Source organism: Elephas maximus, chromosome 3 (assembly GCF_024166365.1).
Source record: "Elephas maximus indicus isolate mEleMax1 chromosome 3, mEleMax1 primary haplotype, whole genome shotgun sequence".
NCBI classification, from domain to species: Eukaryota; Metazoa; Chordata; class Mammalia; order Proboscidea; family Elephantidae; genus Elephas; species Elephas maximus.
In genome coordinates, this window is record NC_064821.1 from 85,301,872 (window position 1) to 85,310,761 (window position 8,890).

Genomic DNA, 8,890 nt, shown 5'->3' on the forward strand with positions numbered 1-8,890 from the left:
AAAAAGGTTTGAACCCACAACTACAGAGAAAATGGGAGAAACATTAGCAAGAAAGCTTAAGTCATATTTAGAAGATGGAAAGCTGATAGAGGAGGGTGGAGGAAACCACAGAATGCATGCAGGAGGTGACACGTGCAAACATAGAGCCCATGAACCCAGGAGAGAGGTTCAGGACTCTTGAGACCAAGTGGGGTGAAGAAGAGAACTGACCATGGGCATTGCTAGGGAGTCTGCAGGTAATCCCACTTAACACACACACAACCAAGCATACAGCATCTCTCCCAGGCGGGAGGCTGAAGGTTTATTCTAGGAGAAATGGAGAGGCATATGGTACAGCAACACTAAGTAAAACACATGGCAGGAGTGAGGTTTGGGGCTGAAAACAATCAACGAAAATCTGCAAAAGGAAGGTTGCCCACCCACATATATACTGCATTTTTACCTGAGGTTTGAAGCTGGAGAGTTCCTGTTTAGAAAAACTAAACAGCTCCAAAGAAAAGACCCTCACATACTATCAGCTTTGTTGTTTGTTGCTGTCGAGTCAATTCTGACTCATGGTGACCCCATGCGTGCATAATAGAACTGCTTCTTGGGGGTTGTGAGGCAGACCACCAGGTCTGTCTTCCAAAGCATCTCTGAAATAGGGTTCAAAGTGCCACCCTTTCAGCTAGTAGTTGAGTGCTTAACAATTTGTGCACCCAGGGACTCCTAATACCATATTTAAAACCAAAAAACCAAACCTGTTGAAGTCAATTCCATCCCAACTCACAGCAACCCTATAGGACAGAATATAACTACCCCATAAGTGTTCCAAACAGCTGCTGGTGGATTTAAACTGCTGACTTTTTGGTTAGCAGCTGAGATCTTAACCACTGTGTCATCTTTAGGGTCCTCTAAAAAAAGAGCCAGGCCAGTCACTTTCCCCATCTGCCACTACCCATTCCTCCTGAACTTCATTCTGCTGAGCTAGTGCCTAGACACTGGTTCAGAGCCACAGCCTCCTCAGCTTCTGCTTAGTCTCTGCAGCCCATTCCCACCTCTGCACTGTCACCTGGACCACAGACCTTTGCAGGGTGAACGAACTTCATGACTTGGTAAAGCTGTGTGAGCAGGAATCTGGTCTCCGGCACTCTGAGGTGTTGCACTTTCCTCAGGAAAGGGCAGAAGGCATGAATGGAACAATACCACTTGCTCCTCATAAAGCTAAGAAGAAAAAGCCAAGTAGGGGGGAAGAAGGCAAGAAGTCTGAGGAAGACATAAGGACAGAAGAGCCATCTGGTAAGGAAAGTAACCTAGGAACTGATCATGAAACTTTCATTGAGCCAGACACTAAAGCTCAAAACCAGAGAAATGAAACTGCAGAGGCAATTGAAGTTAATGCAGTAGGCAAAGGAAAAAATTTGCTACCACTGAAACCCTAAATGATGATGAGTTCCAGAAAGCTAATGACTTGCTGCCAGTCACCATCAAGCTAGATCCTTGGTTGGCCATTCTGTATGCCAGAAAAGTCATTGTCTTTGTAAAAAGGCAGAAGCCAATACTGCCATCGAACATTGTGCCAGGGCCTTGGACTCAGCTCAGCTTTACAAACAGGAGGGGACTTGGGGGACTTGGGAGGAAGCAGCTGTGACTTTGACCTTGCTTCTAAACTGGACTGTGATGAAGATGCCAGTGGAATGCAGAAAGAAGTTCAACCAAGGGTTGAGAGGACTGAAGGACACTGGAGAAAGAAGGAGCAAAAATGTGAGGAAAGCAGCTTAAGGAAAGGCAAGAGTGATGAAGACTCAGGAATAACGAGAGAACCCAAGTAGAAGAAAAGGCCATATGACTTGCAGCAGCTGTTTGGAGAGCAACCCAAAGGCTATGAATCTGATCAATAAATCATCAGCCAAATTTGGAGGGCAAACATAATGTTCTTTTGACAAACAGCTCCTTTCTTCAGAATAAGACAGACTAGGAAGAAAGGCCCGGTAATCTACTTCTAAAAAATCAGTCCAATCCCTTTGTGCATGGGGTTGCCATGAGTCAGCTAACTCAACAGCAGCTAACAATGACAAAGGAAAAAAATTATCCAAATCAGTTCTAGATAATTCAAACCAAGTAACTTTAACTTCATTAAAAAAAAAAAAAAATCTGTAAAACTTTGATGATAATCTCTGGCCCTGTGCCCCAATGCATTACAAACATGTTAATTTACCTTTAGTCTTTCAAGAAGTTTTCCTATTTACTGGCTATTATAAATTTAGGAATATGCATAAATTTGAACTATGAGTATGTTAGCATTTTTAAAAACTGAAAACACAAAAAACTTAAAAATAAGAAAGTCGATTTCTATATTTTGAAATGTACCTTTGGCTTGGTTGGATAAAGAAGAACCTGTTAAAGATCTCTTATTCTAGTGTGAGGGGAAATGCATCTAATCAGAGGAAAAACATTGCTCATTATTTACATAGAGTTAGGTATATTTTGTCTTTGAATCCTGATATTTGTTGTTGTTTCTAATTATTTCAGTAATACAGGCCATGGACCCACCAATATATAACAGAATTTGCCTAAGGATGCGAAACCTTGGGGCAAGTTTTAGCAGACTTATCCCAATTTATATAGTAGAAGCCAGTATAAAGAAATTCAGTGTGTGTTGGTAGGGAACTATGGTGCAATGGATTGCTTTTGTGGCCTCTCTGTCCATGGTCCTGTAACTTCCACTCAAGTGATTGGGTGGGACTGTGCACAAAACATCACTGTGGCCCACTGAGAAGACCAGTCAGTTTTGCCATCACACTAGGCTTAAAAGAGAGCCGATTCCAGACCAGAGAGATGATCGCACTACCACCAAGGAAGAAGGGCCAAGAGACGAGTGCATCCTTTGGACCCAGGATCCCTGCACTGAAAAGCTCCTGGAACCGGGAGACAGAGAGAGAGCTGTAATACTGAAGATGGTGAGAAGAGGTGGCAGACAAATGGCAGCGGAAGAGACTAGCAGGAGAGACCGGCAGCAGACAGCACAGCGGGCTTCCTGGCCCACAGAGTGAGAAAGCTGAGTACCTCTGAGCACTTGGTGGAGCTAGGTTTGCTGGCCCACGGAGATAGAGCTGAGCACCGTCGGGCCAAGGCTTACTGGCTGAGTGGGGTGCTTCGAGGCTTTCAGCAGAGCTAAAAGAGCTTTTTAATACTTGCCTGAGCAGGACAGAGGCCCAGAGGCCAGAGAGAGGTGAGCCTGCAAACACTGCTGAGAAGGGGCTGTTCTGATGGAAGAACTGTATCCTGAGCATTTCTGAACCTAAATTGTAACCTATTACTTCCTTAATAAACCCATAATGTTGAGTATTTCCTGTGAGTTCTGTGTGGCCATTGCAGTGAATTATCAAACCCAGCTGAGGAGAGAGTGCTATGGGAGGGATGGTTGATGACAGAATTGGTAAAAATGGCTGAGAGAGGAGGCATGTCTGACTTCTGCTTCATAGGAATCAGCCTTGGGATGTTGATCTTGATTCTCCTTCCTCCTAGTGAAGTTAGAAGAAGTGAGATGCCGCCCCCACAGCATTTTTACAGGAGTGATAAAATCCTGTATTGTGATATTAAGGCAAGGTGTTTGTAAATGCCACATATAATCTTGGTTCTGTTGCCTAAAAACAAATGATGTGTTTTGCATTGCTTCCACATGGGAGAAGGGGTTTATTTTCCTTTTATACATCTTTTGAAATTGTCTTCTTGTCAACAGATGTGTGACTTTTATGTATTCACTCTGTCCGTTTTCTGTCTTTTTTTTTAACTTCTGTTGAGCTTTATAAAAATAGCTTTTTCTCCCTGGCATGGTCATAGCTATCATCATCCAAAGCAAAACTATATGAGCATACTCAGGGCCAGATGAAGGCATATGAGGACCCTTAACACTGATAATCTTTGACGCCCCCTCTTCTGCTTTATCATGCATTACAATGGGATATACAAGTTAAATATATACACGTATATATATGTGTGTGTGTGTCTTAGCTATCCATGATGTAACTTCTTTTTAAATGTGACTATAATATTAGCAATTTAACACAAAAGTAGCATATGCCATTTTAGTGGAATGAGATGAACTGGTTTATAAAATTTTTAGTGGACGTGGGGTACCAAGATTTTTACCATATACATTTTCTACAAAAACAATATTCCAAGTATTCTACAACAAAGTAATGAGTCAGTGAACTTAGTTGTTTCAACAATCAATGTAAAATTGTTGATCTCTCACAACAAAAAATTGACTTTCACCAATTTTGCTTTAAACAGCTCATATTTCAATTTTGATGCTTGTTTCTTACACTATAATTATAAATGAACAAATGAAAAAATATAAAAGAAAGTTTAGTGAGCGGAAACAAATATTAAAACAAATTACTGTATTTTTAGATTTTTCATTTCTAACAAGTTATAATTAAAAACATCTCTTTCTATCCTTTGCTCTTACAAATTCTCCAATGATTTCATCACAACTAAGCTGCTGAACAATATCTACTTTCATATATAAAAACGGTAATGAATCAAGTCTTTCTTGAGTCATTGTTGTGCACTGAGGGTTTCTGAGTCTCTTTAGGGATGAAAATGAGCATTCCTTTGTTTAGTTTGGAATCATTAAAGTCAGGAATATGCATAAAGCAATTTCAACCTTGGGAAACAACACATTGTATTTTATCTTCTATTACGGAATCATACACACCTACGGGAGTAAAATTTATGTTTCCCAAATCTGTGAACTTAATTCTCATGTAAGAATTGAATTCTCCCACTTCTCCATAAAGGTCTGTATTTAAGTCATCGGGATAACCCTGCGTTAATTTCATGGACGCCTTCATGCATTCTGAATCAGGTATATACACGTTATTTAAGAACGAAGATCTTTTTGAAAGAATTTCATACATTTTTTGCCCTTCCTTTAATGCAATTCAAGTGGGTCGATGATGGTGTAGTATGTTGTTGTTAGGTACCATCGAGTCAGTTCCGACCCATAGCGACCCTATGCACAACAGAATGAAACACTGCCCGGTCCTGAGCCATCCTTACAATCATTGTTATGCTTGAGCTCATTCTTGCAGCCACTGTGTCAATCCACCTCGTTGAGGGTCTTCCTCTTTTCTGCTGACGCTGTACTCTGCCAAGCATGATGTCCTTCTCCAGGGACTGATCCATCCTGACAACATGTACAAAGTATGTAAGACGCAGTCTCACCATCCCTGCCTCTAAGGAGCATTCTGGCTGCACTTCCTCCAAGATAGATTTGTTCGTTCTCTTGGCAGTCCATGGTATATTCAACATTCTTCCCCAACACCACAATTCAAAGGCATCAATTCTTCTTCGGTCTTCCTTATTCATTGTCCAGCTTTCACATGCATATAATGTGACTGAAAATACCATGGACTGGGTCAGGCGCACCTTAGTCTTCAGTATGTAGTTAAGCGAAATACATCTCTGGCACTCAATACTTCTGGAGCACTTCTGTCATTTACTTGTTTCTTTCTAATGCTTCTTCGACAGTGAATTTTTTGATAATCAGTGTTTGGTAGTATTTGTTTTGTTGCACTTTCAAATTTTTCAAAAAATTTCTCTTAAATTATACTAATGCCCTGTTAATGACTGGTAGAGATCTGTGAATGTCTTTAAATTTACTTCTGAATCTTGAAGAGATTGACTCGTCTGATAAAAATGCTGCAATAAATTATTCCATGTGACCAACATAAATACATACTCTAGTGTTTGCATTTTGTTGGTAATGTCTTCAGCTTCTCTTTTGGCATCTCCTTTTTATGTCTAGTCTTTAGCAATATTTTCTAAGGTATCTAGAATCTGAGTATATGATTCGAGGATTGCACTTGTTGCTACCGCATGCGCTTCTGAACATGTGTTAGAAAGACATTTTAATACTCGATCATTGCCTAAATATGTTTTAAGAACTGCCCATCAGTGAGTTAAGGCAGCAAAAAATGTGTAGAGTAACTGAAGAGTAGAAAAGAAAAAAAAAAAATCAACTGCTTCCAGGCAACAATCTACTGTGCTACATCCTACAAGATTGAGTGTGAAGCACATGGTATGAAAATGGCATATTCAGTACATTCTAAAATTTTCTGTTGCATGCCTTTATAGTGCCCTGCCATATTCATTCACAGCATTGTCATAGGGCTGGCCTCTGCACTTAGAAAAATCAAAATTCGCCAACTTCACATAAATAGCAAAGTACTCGATTTGCAGCTTCTTCACTGGTATGCCTTTTTGAGCTAGTAAATGTGATAAATCGCTCAACAGGCTTTCCATCTGTTAGAGATACATATCTTAAAACAATAGTTAGCTGATCCTCCTAAGACAAGGATTGGAATCTGTAGATGAACTGAAATATCAAGCTATACTCATTTCACTGAAAATAGTTGATCAAACTTCACCACTTATTTTTATTAATTCTTCACACATTGCTTTATGCATATATGATGGGTTGCCTTTCCTGTGGTACCATATTTTGAGATGTGACCTACTAAAAATAGATCAAACTGAGGAACAAGTTCAAGTAAACCCCCAACATTTCCATTTGAGGGGGACCCGAACCCTTCATTTCTTCCTCGAAATGATAATCCACTCAGCGATTGTAATAAGGACAGCAACGATGCGTTGCAAAACAATTTTCCAACACTGATGTTCTTCATTAATTTGTTTCCAGTTCACGAGTTAAGCCAAAACCATGTCTTTGGTTTAAATATGACAACATACAATCTCTGTAAATTGAACTCTTTTCTTGTCTATCAATCATATTCAAGTTGCACCAAATCACCAAATTCATCGTAGCAAATTGAGAATTAAATGATTTAGGACTGAATAGTTTGCAAACAAAACAATATACAGAACCAGTTGATGGAGGATATAGTAGCCACTCCCTCTTATAATTTTCACCATTAGCTTCGCACCCTAGAAGTATATTCTGGCTACACAGCCTCATTTACCATCCAGAAATTTTCAACGCGGATTTTTTAATGGTCCATTATGATGTTGACAAACTCTTGGCCCTCTTTTGATCCAGTAATTTACATCATTAGAAGAAAAATTATTCACAAAGTAGAATCCATATTTCTGTTTTTTATGGGGTCTGCAGATGCAACAATTTCAGATTCCAAAATAGTCACTTTTTACACCATTATGAATTTTTTTTACTACAGCAAGGAACAGATGCAGAATTTGGAACAGTTGTTATATTCATATTGCTATTAGTAATTTCAGCACTAGTGGTACTAGTACAACAATTTGCAGCCATTAAACTCAGTGTTCAATGAAAGAAGTCTCTTCTGATTCATTACACTTTAAAAAGGAAGTTAATCTTCAATTGTCTTTAGAGATTCACAAATCCTTTTCATCTTCTGCGAGCTTTCATTTTTGTGTTTTACTTAGTTGTTGCCATTTCATTTTACCTGGTGGATATAAAACTATGTCCTTTTTTAAATTTGGTTCTACCATAGCAAATAAATTTGAGTAATTGAAAAGTAAATAAAATTTACATTCAAATTTGGACATTAACACAAAAATTTATATTTTAAAATTAGTTAAGTAAAAAAGTTTATTTGGAACATGTAATTTTGTTCTTCAGGTCTGAGATAGTCAAAAGAAATAGTACTTACAAGACAGTTGGCTATAATTTCATTTGTTGTATTGTTTGTTGGTGGGCCCTTGGCACATCTCCACAAGTGTTTTTCATCTTGAAATAATAATTAAAAACTTGAGCACTCACTTTCTGACATTTGATGCTGTGTCTTCACAGTTCATTGAACTACTGCTGATACCCAATGGGGGCGAAAGTGATCACAAAGAAGAACGAAAAAACCAAACCTGTTGCCATCAAATCAATTCTGACTTAGAGTGACCCTATAGGACAGAGTAGAACTGTCCCATAGAGTTTCCAAGGAGTGCCTGGCAGATTTGAACTGCTGACCTTTTGGTTAGCAGCCATAGCACTTCACCACTACTCCACCAGGGTTTCCCGATTACAAAGAAAAAAAAAGAATTTTTTTTTTTTTTTACAAAGAGCAGGACACAAATACCGTGGTATGTTCAATCTGAAGAAGCGTTTTTGTTCACTTTGTACAGGACAGGACCAGATACATCACACGTCACATGATTACAGTGCCACTGGCACATTCTTACATGGTTGACAAGGAAGAACTGAGTATGAGGTTATACCCGATCAGTCCGAAATAAAAAGGAAAATATAATTGTTATTGTATACAAGATTTACAAAGTGTACACTTTCTTTGTGGAATTGTTCAACTCCAATTTTTTTTTTTACATATTTAGAGATACGTACATGATTGATGTAACAATAGCACCACTTCTTGATGAGCAAGTTTGTTTTGTGAGTCATAACATTATCAATTTCTTAAAAGTCAGTCTGAAGGGAAATGGAAAATAATTCATATAATTAAATAATTCACTTTATTTCCTCAAGGAATTGTTCAATTTCCTTACATGGAGGAATGTTAATATTCTGATAAAACAATGTTTTGATAAATGCATTTTGTTGCTTTCTTGGAAGATGAATCTAGAAAACACTCATTGTTGCAAAACAGAAACATATTTTGCACAGTACTGAATTTTGCTTCCTCTTAATGTGCCTAATATCTTGTTTATTAGCATATGCAGAGTAATATTAAGTATCCTGTGCAAGACAGTAAAAAAAAGAAACTCACTTGATACATAAATTAAAACTTTGTTAGGTAAATATTAGTATTTCCAGTATTTTTTAGACATTTGCTGTATTGTTACCCATGTATTATATTAAATGTATGCTAGATTGCATCCGTGTGTATGCCATACATGTTTTAAAGTTATAAATATTATTGTCTATAAAACTTAGGACGTAACTCCATGTGTAATG